The sequence below is a fragment of the Thalassophryne amazonica genome, chromosome 7, assembly GCF_902500255.1.
Source record: "Thalassophryne amazonica chromosome 7, fThaAma1.1, whole genome shotgun sequence".
In the NCBI taxonomy this organism is placed as follows: domain Eukaryota; kingdom Metazoa; phylum Chordata; class Actinopteri; order Batrachoidiformes; family Batrachoididae; genus Thalassophryne; species Thalassophryne amazonica.
Window position 1 is genome coordinate 30,478,980 of NC_047109.1, and position 24,538 is coordinate 30,503,517.

The following is a 24,538-nucleotide window of genomic DNA, read 5'->3' on the forward strand; positions in this document are numbered from 1 at the left end:
TGGCTTTCCTCACCTCTCTTGTTTCAGCATGACGTGCATGTTTCAGGATTTCTTTCACTCGGTTGTCAGCCCATCCTCCAATCAGGGTTTGGTTGAGCCCCTGAGGACTTCAGATCTCAAACCAGGGACCAGACAGGACTTTAGGACAGCTTCAAACGGTGTCTCTCTGTCTCCATTGTAAGTACGGTCAACTTTTTCATGCCCACGATGTGCAATGCACCGCTGCCTCTCCAGCCGGACAAAGACGTCTGTCGCAGTCTCACCATGCTTTTGTTTGCAGGCTTGAATCACTGCCATGTCCACTGTGGCTGGACATTGGCTTTGATGTTATCACAAACTGCTTTGACATGCATTTCATACTGACTGGTGTTATCCCAGGTGATGGTCATCGCTCTAAGTCTTTGTGCTGCTTGTCGTTCAACCACAGCCTGGGTTTTCAGATATTGTTGGCCTGGAATAAGTGTCTTTAAGAGGCTGGTCAGTTCTTCACCTTTCGATCTCCAGGTGTGACAGAAAGCATTTAGTTTTTCAGCAAATCCCTTTCCACTCTGGCTGAGTGGAGGGAGGTAGTCTTTTGCGACAATTAACATCTCTGTCCACATGTGACAGACCAGGACATTTCACCATTAGCACCAGGGAGCTTAATCATTGGCAAGACAATGTAGTGGGATAAAAGTCCCGGGTCCAAATTGAAAAGACGTTCCTGCTAGCTTGGCTAAAGGGGAGTTCCCCTTTGGCTGACCTGGTAGAGGAACGGTCTTTTGGTGCGAGCCGCGTGGGTTCGATCCCCCACCGTCGTCCCGGCCACGAAGGTCCTGCTGCTTCAACAACATCATCTTGCAGTTGTGCCTGCAGTTGAGTGCAGGATCGGGTTGTCACGCCCTCAACGTGGAGTTGCGGTTGTCCTCCCACCATACCTGGTGGATCATTTGGTAGGGATGGTGCGACCGTATAGTCACACCAGTCACACTGGACAATAAGTCACAGAACCTCTCAAACTAGTAAAGAAAACAAATACAAAAGTGACTTCGACTCTGGAACAAACCATGTATTCATTGGACTTTTATATGCTTTATATTACAGCCTTATTCCAAAATGGATGAAATTAATTTTTTCCCCTCAAAGTTCTACATAGAATACCCGATTATGACAATGTGAAAAAAGTTCTTTAGAGATTTTTGCAAATTTATACAATTGTATGAAAAAGTTTGGGCACCCCTGATAATTTTCATGATTTTCCTTTATAAATCATCGGTTGTCTGGATCAGAAATTTCAGCTGAATGTATCATATAGCAGATGAACACACTGATATTTGAGAAGTGAAATGAAGTTTCTAGTGAATCCAATCATGAGAAAGGGTATCTAAGCTGGCCATTTACAAATGTTTCTCCTCGTTGCATCTCTTCTAATCAGTGGCAACATGGGACCATCTAAACAACTCTCAAATGACCTGAAAACAAAGATTGTTCAATATCATGGTTTAGGGGAAGGATACAAAAAGCTATCTCAGAGATTTCAGCTGTCACTTTCGACTGTGAGGAACATAGTGAGGAAATGGAAGACCGCAGGCACAGTACTAGTTCAGGCCCAAAGTGGCAGGCCAAGAAAAATCTCTGCTGAGGCGAAGGATGGTGAGAACAGTCATAGTCAACCCACAGATGTGCTCCAAAGACCTTCAACATGATCTTGCTGCAGAAAGTGTCTGTGCATCGTTCAACTATACAGCACACTTTGCACAAGGAGATGCTGGATGAGAGAGTAATGCAGAGGAAGCCTTTTCTGTATACATGCCACAAACAGAGTATGAGGTATGCTAAAGCACATTTGGACAAGCTAGCTTCATTTTTAAACAAGGTGCTGTGGACTGATAAAACTAAAATTGTGTTATTTGGACATAACAAGGGGTGGCATGCATGGCAGAAAAAGAACACAGCATTCCAAGAAAAACACTTGCTACCTACAGTATAATTTGGAGGTGGTTCCATCATACTGTGGGGCTGTGTGACCAGTGTAGGCACTGGGAATCTTGTTAAAGTTGAGGGTCACATGGCTTTCATTCAATATCAAATTCTTGAGAACAATGTTCAAGAATCAGTGACAATGTTGAAGTTGCGCCAGGGCTGGATCTTTCAATAAGACAATGACTGTAAACACTGCTCAAAATCTACTAAGGCATTCATGCAGAGGAACAAGTACAATGTTCTGGAATGGCCATCTCAGTCCCCAGACATGAATATTATTGAAAATCTGTGGTGTGATTTTAAGCGGGCTGTCCATGCTCGGAAACCAACAAACCGGAGATGTTTTTTAAAGAAGAATGGTCCAAAATACCTTCAACCAGAATCCAAGCTCTCACTGGAAGCTATAGGAAGCAATTAGAGGTTATTTCTGCAAAACGAGGATCGATTAAATATTGATGTATTTTTTCTGTTGGGGTGCCCAAATTTATTCACCTGCCTAATTTTGTTTAAAGAATTACTGCACACTTTCTGTAAATCCTATAAACTTAATTTCACTTCTCAAATATCACTGTGTTCATCTGCTATATGATATACGAGGTCTGTCAGAAAACTATCCGACCTTTTTATTATTTCAAAAACTATATGGATTTGAATCATGTGCGCTTGCATCAGCCAAGCTTGAACCGTCGTGCGCATGCGTGAGTTTTTTCACGCCTGTCGGTTGCGTCAATCGCCTGTGAGCACGCTTTGAGTGAGCAGTGGTCCACCCCCCTCGGCAGATTTTCATTGCGAGGAAAATGTCTGAACGATTTGGATCTTTGCTGCATCAAATTTTTCCAGAAACTGTTGAGAGACAGCCAGGTGGAAACCATTCAGAAGATTCAGATGGTTTTCAGGTACGATTCTATGGGGATCACACAGATTAAGGAGTGTTACAACTGGTTTAAAATCGGTGCACAATGTCGGAGGGCGCGCCGCACCATGAGGGGCGATCGACAGGCTGAAACGACCAGATCATTTCCAAAGTGAACGCTGTGTTGATCCGGGACATCGTCTGACTACCAGAGAAATGGACATAGCACTTTTTTGGAACATTCCACTGTTACAGGAGTTTTTGTCATGGAAAGAGGAGCGGAGGAATTCACCACGGAGCCGCTAATGGCACGGGACAAAAGCACCTCTGTGTTGGTCTCACAGGACATGTTGCAACATGCCCAGCTCTTGCACCATTCGGAAGATTCAGTTGGCTTTCAGTGGCTTTTCAGTCATGTGACTATCCGAGAAATTGTGGACAAGCTGGACATGCCACAACATGTCCTGTGAGGCTTCATCACGGCGTTGCTTTTTATTCTCCACCATTAGCGGCTCCGTCCCGACGCGCAAATTCCTCCACACGTCTTTTCATGACAAAAACTCCTGTAACAGTGGAATGGGCCAAAAAAGTGGTATGTCCACATCTTCTGCCATTTCTCTGGTAGTCAGACGATGTCCCGGATCAACACAGCGTTCACTTTGGAAATGATCTGCTTGTTTCAGCCTGTCGATCGCCGCTCGGAGTGCGGCGCGCCCTCCACCATTGTGTGCCGTCTTTAAACCGGTTGTAACACTCCTTAATCTGTGATCCCCATAGAATTGTACCTGAAAGCCATCTGAATCTTCCGAATGGTTTCCACCTGGCTGTCTCTCACAGTTTCTGGAAAAAAATTTGATGCAGCAAAGCTCCAAATCGTTCAGACATTTTCCTCACAATGAAAATCCGACAAGGGGGGTGGACCACTGCTCACTCAAAGCCTGCTCACAGGAGAATGACGCAACCAACAGGCGTGAAAAAACTCACGCATGTGCACAAAGGTTCAAGCTTGGCTGATGCAAGCGCACATGATTCAAATCCATATAGTTTTTGCAAAAAATAAAAAGGTCCGATAGTTTCCTAACAGACCTCGTATTTAACTGAAATTGCTGTTCCAAACAACCAATGATTTCTAAAGGAAAATCATGGAAATCATCAGGGGTGCCCAAACATTTACATACCACTGTATACGTACATATACAACCCCAATTCCAATGAAGTTGGGACATTGTGTAAAATGTGAATAAAAACAGAATATACACTCACACACACACTCATCTTCAACCACTTATGCCTGTTACACACCGCAAGATAATTAGGCTGATATCGGACCCGAGCTTCGTTTTCTGACAATCTTATAGACGCCCCGACAATTGTGATGACGCTAAAGATTATCTTATCAGATATTCCTGTCGTGTGGTGTGTTAAGAGCATTCTGATCTGCTCGGAAGGACGTCAGGAGCGCTCCGATCGCAAATCGGAGATATTCAACATGTTGGATTGTCTTGGCCTGATATCGCAGCGTGTGTGGTGTCCCCCCAGCCACAAACGAACATGGAGCCTGCTGAATGTGACATGCAGCCAATCAGAAAATGAGGTGACGGACGCACGGAGTGGAAAATAAAATCAAAACAGCTGTTCTGACTTATCCGAAAGTCCGGTGGTCGCACTGTCTCCACTCTTTTAAAGAACGCCTTTTTTTTCTTTTTGTATTGTTTTAAGTAGTCCACAAACTATCTCCGTCCGTTTACTCTGAAGTCATGTTTAATCTCGAGAGATTTTGCAAGATTTCCTGTCTGACCTGGGAATGTTTGTGTGTGAAATCTGTTTATGTATGGTGGTGTTTTTTTTACCGTGTGGCTGAACACCACACAATGTACGACCAAACCTGTCAGATCTATGATTTTTTATCTCTACATCTACATAATTTTAACATCCTGTCGTGTGAAGCAGGCATTAGTCCAATTAAGGGTCGCGGTGGGCTGGAGCCTATTCCAGCAGTCATAGAGCGCAAGACGGGGTACACCCAGGACAGGACGCCAGTCTGTCACAGGGCCACAAACAGACAAACAAACACAGTCACACCCACTCGCACGCCTACGGACAATTTAAAGATCCCAATCCACCTAACCCACATGTCTTTGGATTTGGGAGGAAACCAGCGCACCCGGAGGAAACCCACGCAAACACAGGTAGAACATGCAAACTCCACACAGAAAGGCCACAGATGGGAATTGAACCCATGACCTTCTCGCTGTGAGGTAACAGTGCTAGCCACTAAGCCACTGTGCTGCCAAAGACAAGATATTTAATGTTCAAACTGATAAACTTTATTGTTTTTGTGCAAATATTTGCTCATTTTGAAATGGATGCCTGCAACACATTTAAAAAAAGCTGGGACAGTGGTATGTTTACCACTGTGTTACATCACCTTTCCTTCTAACAACACTCAATAAGCATTTGAGAACTGAAGACACTAATTGTTTAAGCTTTGTAGGTGGAATTTTTTCCCATTCTTGCTTGATGTACGAGTTCAGTTGTTCAACAGTCCAGGGATCTCTGTTGTCGTATTTTGCACTTCATAATGTGTCACACATTTTCAATGGGCAACAGGTCTGGACTGTAGGCAGGCCAGTCTAGTACCCGCACTCTTTTACTATGAAGCCACGCTGTTGTAACAGGTGCAGAATGTGGCTTGGCATTGTCTTGCTGAAATAAGCAGGGACATCCCTGAAAAAGACGTTGTTTGTATGGCAGCATGTGTTGGTAGAGTTTTAACTTGTACTTGTAGATGTAGCGACGAACTCTGTTAACTGACAATGGTTTTCTGAAGTGTTCCTGAGCCAACGTGGTAAGATCCTTTACACAATGATGTCAGTTTTTAATGCAGTGCAACCTAAGGGATCAAAGGTCATGGGAATTCAATGCTGGTTTTCGGCCAGCAATGCTTTCGAAAGTTCTCCAGATTCTCTGAATCTTCTGATTATATTATGTAGATGATGGAATCCCTAAATTATTTGCAACTGAACATTGAGAAACAATGTTCTTAAACTGTTGGACTATTTTTTCACGCAGTAAGTGGTGATCCTCAACCCATCTTTGCTTGTGAACGACTTAGCCTTTTGGGGATGCTCCTTTTATACCCAATCAGGACACCCACCTGTTTCCAATTAACCTGTTCACCTGTGGAATGTTCCAAACAGGTGTTCTTTGAGCATTCATCAACTTTTCCAGTCTTTTGTTACCCCTATCCCAGCTTTTTTGAAATGTGTTGCAGACATTCATTTAAAGATGAGCAAATATTTGCATAAAAACAAATGGTCTATCTATCAGTTTGAACATTAAATATCTTGTCTTTGTCGTGTATTCAATTGAATATAAGTTGAAGAGGATTTCCAAATCATTGTATTCTGTTTTTTATTTACATTTCCAACTTCATTGGAATTGTGTGTGTGTGTGTGTGTGTGTGTGTGTGTGTGTGTGTGTATATATATATATATACGAGGTCTATTAGAAAAGTATCCGACCTTATTATTTTTTTTCAAAAACCATATGGATTTGAATCACGTGTGATTGCATCAGACAAGCTTGAACCCTCGTGCGTGGAATTCCTCCGCACGTCTGTCTCAATGTGCCGAAAAAGTGCTGATGTCCACGTCTTTTCACAATTGCTGTGCTAGTCAGACGACGTCCCAGATAAAACACAGCGTCCAGTTTGGAAATGAACGGCACATTCCACTGTTACAGGAGTTTTTGTCATGGAAAGAGGAGCGGAGGCTTCGCACGTCGCGGCGGTGCCGCATGGCGCAAGGCAACGCCATGATGAAGCCTCACGGGACATGTTCTGGCATGTCTAGGCACATCCACAATTTCTTGGATAATCACTCGATGGAAAAACCACCGACAGCTGTCTGAACGCCATCTCAAAGCCGTCCTGTGAGACCAAAACTGAGGTGGTTTTGTCTCCCTCCAGTAGCGAATCCATCGTGACGCGCGAAGCCTCCGCTCGGCTTTCCATGACAAAATCTCTTGTTAAAAGTGAAATCTGCTGGAAAATGGTTGATGTCCAGCTCTTGTGATAAGTAGAGAAATGGCACACGATGGTCACAGATCCAGACAGCCATCCGTTTAGAAATGAAATGGTCGTTCAGCCTGTCTATGGCAGCTTCGGAGCGTGGCGCGCCCCACAGCTGCTGGGGGCCGTCCTTAAAGCGACAGTAACACTCCTTATTCTCTACCAAGCTGGTAACATTTTCACCGAAAGCCAGATAAATTTTTCTAATGGTTTCCAGCTACCAGTCTCTAACAGTTTCTGAAAAAATTCTGATGGAAAAAAGCCCAAATCATTCCGCCATTTCCTGGCAATGAAAATCCGACGAGGGGGCGGGACCACTCCTCACTCAAAGCCTGCTCACAGGCGAATGATGCAACCGACAGGCGTGGAAAAACTCACGCATGCGCACGAGGGTTCAAGCTTGTCTGACGCAATCACACGTGATTCAAATCATATGGTTTTTGAAAAAAGTAATAAGTTCGGATACTTTTCTAATAGACCTCGTATACGTTTCCCCTCAAACACAACACATATGGGCCTCCACACATTCAGTCAGTCTGGCACAGTACTTACGCCTTCCCAGCATGAGAAAAACACAAAAGAAATGAAAAGTGCCAGGCCAGTCACTGGCTTGCCGTGCTGAGTCCACATTTTGTCTACTTTGAGCGAGTTGAAATTCCCCAGGCGACCATGGGATATGAGGACATGTCACGGAGAGCCCCAGCACTGCAGGAAACCTCGGCACACACAATCACTGTGCAGAATGTTTAACCAAAGCCACGGCCAGGAGGTGTAAAAAGGGTACATGATTGACAGCTTGATATAAGCCACATCTCTCATCCTCCTGTGTCTCCAGCTCTGGGTACACCTGTGCCTGCAGCTGCTCCAGATGCCCCCCGCCCGAACAAAGTCACCGGTCTCTCACGTCTCACCGTCCGTCATTCATACCGCTCTCAGCCATGGTACCTCAGCGTCTCATTCGTCTGCAACACGTGTCTCAAGTCCTGGGCATTTCCTAGCCAGGTCCATGTGCGCCAGCCTTTGATGTTCGTCTCTCATATGTTCACCGTCAAATATGTGGCTGCCCACGTTGAGTCCGTGTCCAGGGTAACATTTCTCTACCCGGCATCGAAGGATGTGCCCTCAGTCAACCTCCGACCACTGCAACGAGAGCGTGAGTGAGTTCCTCAGTCCTCCTCAGCTCAGCCCTCAGTCCAGCTCTCCTTTGCCTTCCACATCCCTGCTTTTCTGTCAGCACCAAGCATAGAACGCTGCCCCACTCGCATGCTCCGCCAATCACTCCTTGCCACACATCCTCAAACCAGCAAATCAATCCACCAGCTGGTACAACTCATTTAATTTCAACAACAACACTTAATTTCAATAACTTCACTTAATTGTCACAATATTTCACTCACAGAAACATTATTAACACAGCGAATGATCCTAACTTAATACAAATAAACATCTATAGTAAGTAAGTCCCTTCAGCTGCTCCCTTGTTTGCACTCTGGGTCGCCACAGCAAATCCTAGGTGGATCTGCATATTGATTTGGCACAGGTTTTACACCGGATGCCCTTCCTGACGCAACTCCACATTACATGGAGAAATGTGGCAGGGGTGGGATTTGAACCCGGAGCCTTTTGTACTGAAACCAAGCACATTAACCACTTGGTTAAAAAAAAAAAAAAAAAAAGAAAGAAAAGAAATCACATGTACATAAGTATTCACAGCCTTTGCTATGAAGCTCAAAATTGAGATCCGGTGCGGCCTGTTTCCACTGATCATCCTTGAGATGTTTCTGCAGCTTAACTGGAGTACACCTGGGGTAAATTCAGTTGATTGTACATGATTTGGAAGGCACATACCTGTCTACATATAAGATCCCACAGTTGACCGTGCATGTCCGAGCACAAACCAAGCATGAAGTCAAAGGAATTGTCTGTAGACCTCTGAAGCAGGGTTGTCTTGAGGCACAAATTTTTGGATGGGTACAGAAGTATTTCTGATGCTTTGAAGGTCCCAGTGGCCTTTATCATCTGTCAATGCAACACGTTCGGATCCACCGAGACTCTTCCTAGAGCTGGTCATCTGTCTAAACTGAGTGATTGGGGGAGAAGGGCCTTAGTCAGGGAGGTGACCAAGAGCCCGATAGATTGAACTCTTTGGCATGAATGCCAGGCATCATCCCTACAGTGAAGTATGGTGGTGGCAGCATCATGCTGTGGGGATGTTTTTCAGTGGCAGGAACTGTGAGATTAGTCAGGATTGAAGGAAAGTTGAATGCAGCAATGTACGGAGACATCCTGCATGAAAACCTGCTCCAGAGAGCACTTGACCTCAGAATGGGGCACTGGTTCTTTCAGCAGGACAATGACCTTAAGCACACAGCCAAGATATTAAAGGAGTGGCTTTAAAGGAGTGGATGTCCTTGAGTGGCCCAGCGAGAGTCCAGACCTAAATTTGATTTAACATCTCTGGAGAGATCTGAAAATGGCTGTTCACTGATGCTCCCCATCCAACCTGATGGAGCTTGGGAGGTGCTGCAAAGGGGAATAGGAAAAACTGCCCAAAGACTTGAAGGTGTTGTTGTTGCCAAAGGTGCATCAATTTTTCTGAAATTGCAAAAATTTCAAAAACTTTTTTTTACTGTTGTCATTATGGGGTGTTGTCAGTAGAATTTTGTGGGGAAAATGAATTGACTCCATTTTAGAATAAGGTTGTAACATAACAAAATGTGGAAAATGTGAAGTGTAGTTCTTTCCGGATGCACTGCACAGTACTCCATAAAATGCGGTACTTGGCACAGCACACTTTTATGAATGAACTTTAGAAACTATGTAGGTTTTCATTATAGTTTCTAAAGTTCATTCATAAAAGTGTGCTGTGCCAAGTACCGCATTTTATGGAGTACTGTGCAGTGCATCCAGAAAGAACTATGCAGGTTTTCATTATGTCTGTGTATTCTAGAGCATGCAAACTCAGCCACATGGGGTGTGCAGCCAGTACATTCTGAGTGCCGGTCCCAAGCCCGGATAAATGAGGAGGGTTGCGTCAGGAAGGGCATCAGGCGTAAAACAAGCCAACCCAACTATGCAGACTCAGAATCGAATTCCCATACCGGATCAGTCGCGGCCCAGGTTAACAACGTCCGCCATCGGTGCTATTGCCCAACAGGGTGCCGGTGGAAATTGGGCTACTGCTGGGCGAAGACGATGAAGAAGAGGAGGAAAACGTTGCCACGAACAGCGGGAGAAGAAGAAAACTAGAAGGGTGGAAATGAGAGTGGGGACTTTGAATGTTGGTATGACTGGTAAAGGGAGAGAGCTGGCTGATATGATGGAGAGGAGAAAGGTAGACATATTGTGTGTGCAAGAGACCAAGTGGAAGGGAAGTAAGAGCAGGAGCATCGGCGGTGGGTACAAGTTGTTGTACCATGGTGAGGACAGGAAGAGAAATGGTGTTGGGGTCATTTTAAAGGAAGAGTATGTTAAAAGTGTGTTGGAGGTTAAGCAAGTGTCTGACAGGGTGATGAGTGTGAAGTTGGAAATTGAAGGGGTGATGATGAATATCATCAGTGCATATGCCCCACAGGTAGGTTGTGAGATGAAGGAGAAAGAAGATTTCTGGAGTGTGTTAGATGAGGTGGTGGAGAGTGTGCCCAAGCATGAAAGAGTGGTGATAGGAGCAGACTTCAATGGGCATGTTGGTGAAGGGAACAGAGGTGATGAGGAAGTAATGGGTAGATATGGTATCAAGGATAGGAATGGGGAAGGACAGATGGTAGTTGATTTTGCAAAAAGGATGGAAATGGCTGTGGTGAATACCTACTTTAATAAAAGGGAGGAGCACAGGGTAACATATAAGAGTGGAGGAAGGTGCACACAGGTGGACTACATTCTTTATAAGAGATGCAAGCTAAAAGAAATCACAGACTGTAAGGTGGTAGCAGGAGAGAGTGTCACTAGACAGCATAGGATGGTTGTTTGTAGGATGACATTAGAGGTAAAGAAGAAGAAGAGAGTGAGAGCTCAACAAAGGATCAGATGGTGGAAGCTGAAGGAGGAAGACTGTTGTGTGAAATTTAGCGAGCAACTGGAAAAGTACTGCAGATGTGGTGAGGGAGACAGCTAGGGCAGTACTGGGTATGACATCTGGACACTGGAAGGAAGACAAGGAGACTTGGTGGTGGAATGAAGAGGTCCAGGAAAGCATAAGGAGAAAGAGGTTGGCGAAAATGTTTTGGGATAGTCGGAGAGATGAAGAAAGTAGACAGGCGTACAAGGAGATGCGGCGTAAGGCGAGAAGAGAAGTGCCAAAAGCAAAGGAAAAGGCATATTGCGGGCTGTACAAGAAGTTGAATAGTAAGGAAGGAGAAAAGGACTTGTACCGATTGGCCAGACAAAGGGACAGAGCTGGAAAGGATGTGCAGCAGGTTAGGGTGGTAAAAGATGCACATGGTAATGTGCTGACAAGTGAGGAGTGTGTGCTGAGAAGGTGGAGGGAATATTTTGAAGAGTTGATGAATAAAGAAAATGAGCGAGAGAAAAGGCTGGATGATGTGGTGAGAGTAAATCAGGAAGTAAAAGACTAGCAAGGAAGGAAGTGAGGGCTGCTATGAAGAGGATGAAGAGTGGAAAGGCAGTTGGTCCAGATGACATTCCAATGGAGGCATGGAAATGTCTAGGAGAGATGGCAGTAGAGTTTCTAACCAGATTGTTTAATAAAATCTTGGAAAGTGAGAGGATGCCTGAGGAGTGGAGACGAAGTGTGCTGGTTCCTATTTTCAAGAACAAGGGTGATGTGCAGAGCTGCAGTAACTACAGAGGCATAAAGCTGATCAGCCACAGCATGAAGTTATGGGAAAGAGTAGTAGAAGCTAGGCTTAGAAAACAGGTGAAGATCTGTGAGCAGCAATATGGTTTCATGCCGAGAAAGAGCACTACAGATGCAATGTTTGCTCTGAGAATACTGTTGGAAAAGTACAGAGAAGGACAGAAAGAGTTACATTGTGTGTTTGTGGACTTAGAAAACGCTTATGATAGGGTGCCAAGAGAAGAGTTGTGGCATTGTATGAGGACGTCTGGAGTGGCAGAGAAGTATGTTAGGGTAGTGCAGGACATGTACAAGAATAGTGTGACAGCGGTGAGATGCGCAGTCGGAATGACAGACTCATTCAAGGTGGAGGTGGGATTACACCAAGGATCAGCTCTGAGTCCTTTCTTGTTTGCAGTGGTGATGGATAGGTTGACAGATGAGATCAGACAGGAGTCCCTATGGACTATGATGTTTGCAGATGACATTGTGATCTGTAGTGAGAGTAGAGAGCAAGTTGAGTCTAGTCTGGAGAAGTGGAGATATGCTTTGGAGAGAAGGGGAATGAAAGTCAGTAGAAGCAAGACTGAGTACATGTGTGTGAATGAGAGGGAGCCCAGTGGAATAGTGCAGTTACAAGGAGTAGAAGTGGTGAAAGTAGATGAGTTTATATATTTGGGGTCAACTGTTCAAAGTAATGGAGAGTGTGGTAGAGAGGTGAAGAAGAGAGTGCAGGCAGGGTGGAGTGGGTGGAGAAAGGTGGCAGGAGTGATTTGTGACCGAAGAATATCAGCAAGAGTGAAGGGGAAAGTTTACAAAACAGTAGTGAGACCAGCTATGTTGTATGGTTTAGAGACAGTGGCACTAACAAAAAGACAGGAGGCAGAGCTGGAGGTGGCAGAACTGAAGATGTTGAGATTCTCTTTGGGAGTGACAAGAATGGACAAGATTAGGAATGAACATATCAGAGGGACAGCTCAGGTGGGACGGTTTGGAGACAAAGTCAGAGAGGCGAGATTGAGATGGTTTGGACATGTGCAGAGGAGGGACCCAGGGCATATAGGGAGAAGGATGCTGAGGATGGAGCCACCAGGCAGGAGGAGAAGAGGGAGACCAAAGAGGAGGTTCATGGATGTGCTGAGAGAGGACATGCAGGTGGTTGGTGTGACAGAGGGAGATACAGAGGACAGGGTGAGATGGAAACGATTGATCTGCTGTGGCGACCCCTAACGGGAACAGCCGAAAGACGAAGAAGAAGATTCTAGAGCATGCCAAAACACAGCAGTATCTGTATGCACATTTCTAGTGCTGTCACAGCTGAAAGGGAACTCAATGAAAAGGTAATTATGTTGGCACAGACTTCACTACTGTCATAAGCACAAACAATGCATTTAATGTTTTCTTGCCAAAACTCATAAAACTGTTGATTACCTCGATTACACTTTGAGAAATGATTGGGACTTTAAATATTAAGCTACATATAATCAGAAACAGTGTTCAATAATTGTTTTCTACTCAAGATGTGTTTTCTTTTGGTTGCCTGGAATGTTGAGGGGCCCCACAGCGCACACAGTACAGATCTGCATTGGGATTTTGCCTAGGTTTTGCACTGGGTGCCCTTCCTGACTCAGCTCCTGTCCACATGGAGAAATACACAGCCCTTGACCTTCCCAAGTGGTCTCCCAGTCAAGTACAAATCAGGATTTAATCTGCTTTACTTCTGAAAGTTGATAGTATCAGCTGACTCAAAATACAAAAGTAAAGTATTGTTCCTCTCTTGTTCTACCAGAAGACTCAGCTACTTAAAAGTAAATTTATTTAGTACACAAGTTGTTATAAAATGTACAATGTTCATTTTGTCATTGGTCCCCATTTCAGCCGTGGGATGAGCAGTGTCTCTCAAATCCCACCGATGAAAGAGGTGGGAACAAAGCCCATCCCTCACAACAGACAGGGACCAACTGGTGGCAATGGGGTGGCAGAGGGAGCGTCGGGAAGCAACTGCAAGCAGAAGGAAGTGAGTAAAACAATGAACTTTTAATGCTGAAGTCTACACCGTACTGGTTCCAGTAATGTTAATTAGAAGCAGCTGCTTTGGGTTAAAGTGCACAGCTGGATTCAGTTAGCTGATTGAGTAAGGAGCTGACTCATGAAAGAGAACTTCATTGCCTTCTTAGCCATAGAAGGGCAACCATTGCCAGTGGAGCATGGGCTAAAGCTGGAATAGTGAGTGAAGAGGAGCAGAGGAGAACACTGAGGTGGGTTTTGTGTTACAGTGCAGTAACTGAAACCCGCATTCTGTGTTCAAAATTACAGTACATGGAATAATGCATGTGATTACAGTTTTTCTCGATTGCTAAAACAGAAAAAATTGTTCTTGTAGTACAAAAAAACCCTAAACTTTTTCATCAATCCCAGAAGCACACACACATTTCCCATAACCATAAACACAATTCACTAATTTACGTCTCAATATTCAAAACTCTGCACTATGTATTCATTCAGCAAACACTTGCTATCAATATAATTAACTCAAGTTATCATAACCTAAACTCAGAGACCACACCTTCCTCCAGGTGAAAACACTCAGCCTAAAAATTGTTAATACACCAATCAGAATTGTGGGTCAATAAATAGAACCTAGAGACATGTTCATGTGCTTTGGAACAGTGGATCCCGACCATTGAGAAATTGCTAGACAACAGGAAGAGGAAGAGGACAATGAAGGCAAGTGATAGCTGATGAAATTTGTGCCATCACTGTACAGGTACATGTGCTGTATCACAGTACATGCACAGTAATGTAGTACATATAGACTGAATATCCACTGTGTGCTGTGTAGTTTTTGCTATACTGTACCACAGTAATGGATGACCATAGGTCAGAAATGGTCAATTTCATGTTGGAGTCAGGTGGTGATTGCTCACTGCTGAGCAGGAGACTGCCTTGGTCAATATTATGATTGTCAATAATTCCAATAATCACTTTGAGGGAGATTCAAACCCATATCATTGAAGACCAGGGAATATTACAACCCCTGGCAAAAATTATGGAATCACCGGCCTCGGAGGATGTTCATTCAGTTGTTTAATTTTGTAGAAAAAAAATCAGATCACAGACATGACACAAAACTAAAGTCATTTCAAATGGCAACTTTCTGGCTTTAAGAAACACTATAAGAAATCAAGAAAAAAAGATTGTGGCAGTCAGTAACGGTTACTTTTTTAGACCAAGCAGAGGAAAAAAATATGGAATCACTCAATTCTGAGGAAAAAATTATGGAATCACCCTGTAAATTTTCATCCCCAAAACTAACACCTGCATCATATCAGATCTGCTCGTTAGTCTGCATCTAAAAAGGAGTGAACACACCTTGGAGAGCTGTTGCACCAAGTGGACTGACATGAATCATGGCTCCAACACGATAGATGTCAATTGAAACAAAGGAGAGGATTATCAAACTCTTAAAAGAGAGTAAATCATCACGCAATGTTGCAAAAGATGTTGGTTGTTCACAGTCAGCTGTGTCTAAACTCTGGACCAAATACAAACAACATGGGAAGGTTGTTAAAGGCAAACATACTGGTAGACCAAGGAAGACATCAAAGCGTCAAGACAGAAAACTTAAAGCAATATGTCTCAAAAATTGAAAATGCACAACAAAACAAATGAGGAACGAATGGGAGGAAACTGGAGTCAACGTCTGTGACTGAACTGTAAGAAACCGCCTAAAGGAAATGGGATTTACATACAGCAAAGCTAAACGAAAGCCATCATTAACACCTAAACAGAAAAAAACAAGGTTACAATGGGCTAAGGAAAAGCAATCGTGGACTGTGGATGACTGGATGAAAGTCATATTCAGTGATGAATCTCGAATCTGCATTGGGCAAGGTGATGATGCTGGAACTTTTGTTTGGTGCCGTTCCAATGAGATTTATAAAGATGACTGCCTGAAGAGAACATGTAAATTTCCACAGTCATTGATGATATGGGGCTGCATGTCAGGTAAAGGCACTGGGGAGATGGCTGTCATTACATCATCAATAAATGCACAAGTTTATGTTGATATTTTGGACAATTGAAAGGATGTTTGGGGATGATGAAATCATTTTTCAAGATGATAATGTATCTTGCCATAGAGCAAAAACTGCAAAAACATTCCTTGCAAAAAGACACATAGGGTCAATGTCAATGAGCAGATCTGATTTGATGCAGGTGTTAATTTGGGGGATGAAAATTTACAGGGTGATTCCATAATTTTTTCCTCAGAATTGAGTGATTCCATATTTTTTTCCTCTGCTTGGCCTAAAAAAGTAACCGTTACTGACTGCCACAATCTTTTTTTCTTGATTTCTTATAGTGTTTCTTAAAGCAAGAAAGTTGCCATTTGAAATGACTTTAGTTTTGTGTCATGTCTGTGATCTGCTTTTTTTCTACAAAATTAAACAACTGAATGAACATCCTCTGAAGCCGGTGATTCCATAATTTTTGCCAGGGGTTGTATAAGGGACTAACAGCATAAGCCTTTCTATCATTAACTGGGTAATACAGTGGAACCACATAAGAATGAAGCAACTTTACCACGTGCCTTGTGAGAGGAATTCTGACAGGGTTAAGGAGCAATGTTTCCAATATGTGCAGGTATAATTACTATACTGTACAGAAATGCTACAATGAATACACATACATACTAATAATACATATTACATACTAATGAATAATATGTAAAGGCCCATATTTAATTCCAATATACACAGTACTGTGTTTAAAGTAAAATGTTTTTTGTTTTTTTTTTTTGTTTTTTTACTCATGTAGAGAATCTTTGAGATGGATGCCATGGCTGACCCTCATGAATACATCTTTATCAATGAAACAGGGTTCAATCTCACAAAAAGGCTCAACAGGAGCCGCATCGTCATTGGACAGTGCACAATCACACAAGTTCCGGGCCAGAGGGGAGGCAACATCACCATGTGTGCAGCAATTGTGGTATTCTCCACTGTCATGCCATAGTGGGTCCATACAACACTGAACTATTCCTTGCACTATTCAGTGTCTAGATCACTTGCACAGTAATATTCTCCAACAGGAAGGGGAGCCAGGGCAACCACAGCAAGCACAATATGTTGTCATTTGGGATAACTTGAGCGTCTATTGGGCTGCTCTGGTTTGCACCACCCCAGATTCACTCCTTTTTCTTCCAGCATACTCCCCATTTCTGAATCCAATACAGGAATTTTTCTCGGCATGGTGGTGGAGAGTGTGTGACTGCAACCCATACACACAGCACAATCTCCTGGAGGTGAATGGTGAATGGCTCAATAAGGGAAGAATTAAGAGATATTATAATAATGCTAAAAAACTTAATCTTTCATAGGATGTGATTGGTTTGCGGCCTTTAAAGCACACTACCAGTTATCATGCCGCACTCCTGAAGCAACCTCACTTGGTAGAGCTACTGCCTTTAATAGGCACAATGTGGGGGAGTTCTTTGATAACCTCTCTAAAGTGATGGACAGGTAATAATCATATGGCTCACACTGTCATTCACACTCACTCACACTCTGACTGACTACACTCTATGACTACTATGACAGTTCAGATGTCCAGAATGATGATGATGATAATGATGGTGACAAGGATCTGTCTGCTGGGGACTTTGCTATTGTAAACTTTGCAGGCAAAACCAAATCCTACAGCTATGTTGGATTGGTTGAGAAGGTTGATGGTGCTGACATCAGAGCAAAGTTCCTAAGAAGAAGCAAGAGGTCTGTGGATGGAAAGCCCATTTTCACTTTCAAAGAAAATGATGGAGTTATCCCTAGAGAGGATGTGTATAGGAAACTACCCACACCACAAAAACTTGGTGGTACAGCCACAAGGGAGCAGAAATTTATATTCCCTTGTAGCATTGACAAGTGGGATGTGATGTAGTAGGCCAGATCTGTGAAGAGTTCTTCATTTGAATTTTATTTTGTTCTTATGCGTTCATGTGGCTCTAGGCCTTGGAAATGTTTTTCATTTTGAACTCAACCTTGTTCTGAAGTGTTGGGCCTTGTCAAGAAAATATTGAGAAATATTGTTAAAATAACTTTAAATAAACCTTAAATGAGCAAGCTTGTATTGCATTTGTCTAGCTATTACAGCTAGCATTACAATTTTTGTTATTAAAATATACAGTTTTACTTAAATAATTAATGGCACAATTTACCCCAATGTATGTGTTATATGGCTGGGGGGGGCCTGGCTGCCGGTTTGTTTGTCTGTTTGTTTTCCTCCCAGGTGGCGTGCATTTGGGACTGAGTGGCTGTGTTGCTGAGGCTGTCAGGACCTCACCCTGATCACCTGCGACTCGTCAGGACTCACAGCTGAGGTGCATCTGGATGGATTGGAACATGTTGGCATTTAAGACTGGAGTGCACAGTGTGTATTTGCCAGAGACTCGATCTTGTGACCAGACGGGTGAGATCGTCGTCTCGGGAGCCATCTCATCAGCAGCGGATGCTGAGAAACGTCCAGGTTTGATGCACGGTCTGTGAAAGAGGAGGGGGTGAGGTCTCACGCTCGTCAGCACACTTCCTGAGGTACGTTAGATTTTGTGACTAACAGTTATACAGTCAGTAAATGTGGTGTCCCTCACACCTTATTGTATTGAGCTGTATGTTAGTCATGTATCAGCTTCCACTGCGGTGGAGTTTTGTGAACTGGATGTTCCATGCCTGCAGGTTGGGAAGCTGATCTGTAATCAAGCCAGGAAGTGTTTGCTGTTTGTACACCTTTAAGTGTTCTGTGTGTAGAGTGTGGACTCACATAATGGTTCCTTCTTTCACAGACTCGGTTGTTGCGGCCACCTGGGGGGTGTCGGCGGGGTCCTTGGGTCCGAAACAGCTTCTGGCTCCGGACCGTTAGCGCTGCTGGGAGTGCACCACGCCAGGCCGCACCTTTTTGTTATATTATCTTTGTTATATTATCACTGTTATGTATTAAATTCAGTTAGCCTTTGTACCGTGCTCTGCTTATTTCATACTGGGTCCTTCAAACGCTGGTCGGTTCTCCGAGCTGCGTCCGACACATAACAGTATGCTCTCCAAAGGCACAACTTACCCCGCACCGGGGGCAATTTGTGCCACAAGACCACTTTTTTTCAGAAAGCTATATTTCTTCAATACTTTACTTCAGTTCCAAAGTCATTGTTCCCACGGTTGCACCACATCCTGAAATATATTTACATAATTAAGTTGGAGGTGTTACTCTCATGGCCTCGCTTTAAAGTAACTTTAAGTAAAAAACTGCAAAACTTACCCCACTCTCCCCTATATGGAAAATACAGTCAAATTAATTTGCGGAAGGATACTGATTCATTGTTTTTCTGAAGCCTCTTATTTCCATCCCTTGTACTTGAATCGCAGTTTTGAAGTCTGTACTGACTGATTAATGTGGCTTCATGTCAGTCTGCCTGTCCTTGGGTATTTTAGTTCAAACTTAAAATAAAAAGAATGAAAAAAAAATTGTTTTGACCATTCATTCACAAGGCCTTCCACTTTCTGCACTATTCTGGGGAGTAGGGTGTTTGTGATCCTATGATCCTTCCCTTTGAAGATGTGACCCTGATCTGTGAAGCCATTGTCAAGTAACCTGGATCATTGTGTCTCACAGATGGTCAATATCAAGCCACGAGATGTGTAATGAACTCTTCCTCTGACAAAAAAGTGAGGACTAGGTCCTTCAAAACAGGAAGGTGGATATTGTGTATGCCAATTTTGGTAAAAAGATAAAATCCCTGAATGGTCCCACAGGCATCCTACTGCGACATTCCCCTGTCCTGCATGTCAATACCCTGGAATTATAAGATCAGATCTTGTTAAAGCAACAATGGGCATGAAATGCAGGGCCAGGATCCATTCCTGTTCTGTTGATGATAACTCCAAGAGGCACTTGCAGTTATTGATGTAGATTAATTTTGTGACATCCTTTGTTAATTAGCAGAGATCGGGGACCACACAGAATTATCAAATGAGCTTAGTGTATTTAGCTGCGAGTAATCCTCGGATTCCCCTGTTTATGGGATTTGATGGGGAGGACGGCACTGAGTCAGCAGGAAAGGTGACAGAACAACTCAATTTACATGGAAACCTGACATGTCCTAAAAAGGCCTGAAACACACTTTAAAATGGCTTCAGAGCTTCATTTGTGCACAGAACAATTGAGGTCAGCAGCATCACATTGTGAATGACTCATGTTTTAGTGATTCTAATGACAATCTTGGGACATTTATTCCATGTGTGATGTCCAGTAAAGGTAAAGTGTAGATATAGTCAGTTGCAGAGTAAATGGTAGAGCATTTATTTACCATTTCACTGTAAATCATAGGACATCAAAATTGGACATCTCATGTGGGGTTTGAGACAATGAAAAGTGCTCAACCACAAGTATCCAGTTCATCTGTTAAATCCTTCCTTGTCACGGTGCTGACATACAATTTAGACCAAGAGACACTGCTGATAATGCAGTTGCCATGCCTCATGGGAACACTAAATCCTGTTGAGTATCCACACACACACACACACACACACACACACTAAAAGCAACTAACAACAGCATTCAATAACTGAACCACTGATTCAAACCCTTTCACATCACAGCTATCTCTGCTCCATGACATTTATTTTATAGTATTTTCCAAAGGTTGCAAGAAATAGCAAAGAATTAATCACATCATCCCACATATTTTTGCTTGTTCAGAGCAACAAGAGGTCATCCGAAGGTAGTTGATGAATAAAATTCTAAATAGAATTGTACAACACTGAACATGTCATTGGAATATGTCAATGTGATTCAGCTCGCACAAAGAGGTATCAGACACATTTTTAAAATAGATTGCTACAGAATTTTATGATTTTAGTCAACATAAAGCCAAGTGGTTAATGCGCTTGGGTTCAGTGCAGAAGGTTCCGGGTTCAAATCCCACCCCTGCCACATATCTCCATATAATGTGGAGTTGCATCAGGAAGGGTATCCGGTGTAAAACCTGTGCCAATTCAACATGCAGATCCACCTTGGATTTGCTGTGGCGACCATCGAGTGCAAACAAGGGAGCAGCCGAAGGGACTTACTAGTCAACATAAACAAAACATCACAGTGATTGATATGGAAAAATCCTAAGTCAAATATGAGTTAATGTCCTTTCTGATTTGTGATTATTTCAATGATTTTATTCTATCAAAGTACTGATTTACAATAATACGTTTATGCACAAGCCCAAATCTGAAAAAAAGTTGAGACAGTACAGAAAATGCAAAGAAAATAAAAAGTGACAGTAATTCTTACATACTTTTAACATCAGTTTTAATGCAGACTGTATGGATCCAAGATATTTCATGTTTTGTGTGGTTTGCTTTATTCACTGGTAAATATACATCATTTCCAGTATTTCAGGCCTACAGCACATTCCAAAAATCATTTACCAGTTTGTAATGTTTTCATTCCTTTTCACACTTAACACTTAAGGTGTTTTGGCATTGAGGATACTAACTGATGAAGCATTTCATTTGATGTTTTGTTCCATTCTTCCTACAAACACATCTTAAGGGCCCCTTCACACATAGTGCGAAGTTTGGACATAGTGCACACTTAGTGCACATAACGTGTGCAAAACGTGTAATGTCATCCCTGTTGCCAATGCCTCGTATACCTGTTGCTACAACTACTTGTGCACACAAGCACCTGAAAGATAAAGTGTGCGCTGTGCGAACCCATCGCACCCTCTAGTGGCAGGTGTCGGCCAAATTCCAGGTGACGCGCACGAACCCCTAACACCGCTCACATGGCACTTAGAAAATGTGTGGCCAGTTGCACTCTTGGCACGACAAGCAACTGCAGATGACCTCTGTCGTACTGCTGTGAAATTTGTCTAAGTTCCCAACGAGTGTGACTTTGCAAACACACACACTGGTACGTGGGTGTGTGTGCTCCACTCACAGGAGGCGTGGCTTCTGATAGAAGGGGCTGTGGTGATATGTCATTCTGGACATTCCAGCTACACACCACTGTGTTTGGACAGTTATGGACTAACAACTATCCACTGTGAGGTGCGTGTGTCTGATTGCTGTATTTACGTGGACATAAATAAAAACATATATCGCATCGTGGCGACAAGCTGCAGCAATCGAGCCTCCTGTGAGTGGAGCGCACACACCCACGTGTCAGTGTGTGTTTACAAAGTCACACTTGGGGGAACTTAGACAAATTTCACACAGTACAACACTGATTGTCTGCAGTCTCTTGTCGTGCCAAGAGTGCGACTGGCCACACATTTTCCAAGTGCCATGTAAGCGATGTTAGGTGCTCGTGTGTGTCACCTGGAATTTGGCCAGCACCTGCTGCGAGAGTATGCGATTGGTTCGCACAGCACAAACTTTGTCTTTTAGCCACTTGTGTGCGCAAATAGTTATAGCAACAGGTGTACGAGACATTGGCGGCAGGGATGACATTACACGGTTTGCACGATTCCTGCATCATGCGCACTAAATGTGCACTTTGTCCAAATTTCGCACTATGTGAGAAGGGGCCCTTAAAGTGGTGAACAATTTGTTACAGGCTATGAATGGAGATTTCACATCTTTCTTACTGGATCCAAATGCAGCTTTTGACATTGTTACCTCCATCAGTGAAGTTGGGTGGAGGTTATGTTTTTGCAGGTATGTGTTGTGGTTAGTGCATGTTTTCCATTCCACTAATCCAAAACCTTCACTCTATACATCCACATGTTGATGACTGTCAACAGCTCACAGTGTGTGTAGCAGTGAATCTCTGGTGTGTCACTGCGCTGCTAAATGTACAGTATGTTACTCTTGATGAGTGGCTGAGTGCATATCAATGCTTTTTAATTTTCTTCTGTTCTCCTCCATCTGTGCTGTAGCCTCCAGGATGTCACCTGGCTGCTTTTCAGACATGGACAGCACTCGCTGTTGAGCAGGTGGCAACTGTAGTGTTTTGCCAACTTGTTTAGTTCAGCTACAGCACCAGACAAGTCAAAGCCTATTTTCATTTAAATCTACTAATTAAGCCATCTTCCCACATGCGTGAACTATTTTAATCTAATTCCTGGTAAATGAATGTGCAATTCTTAGTTGGTGAACAGTTTTGTGAATCTGAGTTAATGTGGCACAAGAATTAAAGATAATCCATTCATAATTACTGATGCACTTAGTGCAGCTGAATGAATCAGTTTTGGAATGAAATGTGAGCATTCCCACCCCTCACCGTTCATGGAAATACTCTACTGTTTGACAAGAGCCTTTAGAAAATTCTAAGCAGTGGCAAGGACCTAAAACAAAGATGGATATCAACATTTGCAAATACCGACAATGAGAGCTTGGGTTCCATAAGGGGGATATGGAGTTGTGGAGTAGTTTAAGCAGCAATTGGCATTTGCATGAGAGCAGCTGCAGTGTTAAAGGGAACCTCTGTTATTTGCCAATAAGGCCAACAGGCCCAAATTTATTAGTAGTGTCTGGTAGCACAGAGAGGATCCCTACGGCGGTATATGTATGCATGTTTACCTCAGTAATTATAAAGAAACTTTTTAAAACGAACAGTTTTAGTCTTGGCAGAGCTTTGAACTGAGTCATTTTAAGTTGACTGCTGATGAGGGTTCATTTCCTGCCTTTACAACGGGGTCAAGCCGCTCACCAATAATCAACTTGTAATAACTCACTTGACAGAATGCACAGGAGGCCAAGGTAACTGGACAAATGTATGATCAGTCATTTTAAAAAGTTTTTTTTCTTTGCATTTAATGAGGTAAACATGCATATAAATGCATAATGTTTAATACCCCAGTCACACATATGCCAATTGAGGCCGAATGGCGTCAGAATGACACATCTGGCTACAGTCGGGAAGTATTGAGGTGTGGTGAAGACGGAAAGGCGGCAGACTCGGAGCGGTCTACATAATTGGTCACATTCGCTCAGCTGTCCCGAGTGTGTTGCACAGTTCAAAACTCTTGGCGCTGGCGAGAAGGGGCGCACATCTGACAGTGCTCTATGGCTGTCTGACAGCAGTCTGTGTCATCTAACTGTTGTCCAAATACGCTTTGAATGCAGTTGTGCAGGTGGAGATGAGGTAGTCTGGACGGGATCCGCCCACAGTCTACACGCCTCTTTCAGTCCTGACTGCATCCGGAATATGATCATTTTTGCCATGTCAGCCCGGTTCCTGCACATTCTTGCTGTGTGTGACGGGGGCTTAACTCTGCAAGGATGTTTGTGCTTCCAAGCACTTCTTATGACATTTTTGCCTGTTCAGTGACAACAAGTAGTTTACTGTGAATGTTTTCAGCTTGTCCCATACAATTACATTCCCAAACAAACAAAAACAAATAAAAAACACTCCTGTAGTGATTCTTCTGTTTACTTTGATTTCAGTTTCATTGCACACTATAAACACACCCAAGATTTCATATTTGTGTGGTCAGCATTGTTTTATTTGTCAATATACATCCATTCCTGCATTTAAGGCCTGCAGCACATTCCAGAAAAGTTGTGATAGGTCAGTTTAGTTGAATTATAAAATCTTCACTTTTACAGCCAGTTTTCTTTGGAGAAGTCAGGGGATGAATACATGAACATTTTCAAGTCAGTGAATACTGTATGTCTTGGACTTTATTTACATCAATCATTAAGAAATACAAAAAGCATGGATGGTAGTGTATGGTAAATCTCTTCTCAAAACCTATGTGACTATGCTGGAAGGAGACTAGTGAAGAAGCCAGAGCAACATCCTTAAGGGCCGCCTCACACATGAATAAGTACAACTCAGGGCAACTCACGGTGAAACAGCTCGTATGAGC

At 43.2% G+C, this 24,538-nt stretch overlaps 1 long non-coding RNA gene across 1 annotated transcript; it reads left to right on the forward strand.

Moving 5' to 3' along the window:
* LOC117513245 lies at positions 1-24,538 on the forward strand. Its single transcript, XR_004561509.1, has 3 exons — positions 1-168; positions 11,348-11,353; positions 24,528-24,538. It is a non-coding gene; the product is annotated as an uncharacterized LOC117513245 (long non-coding RNA).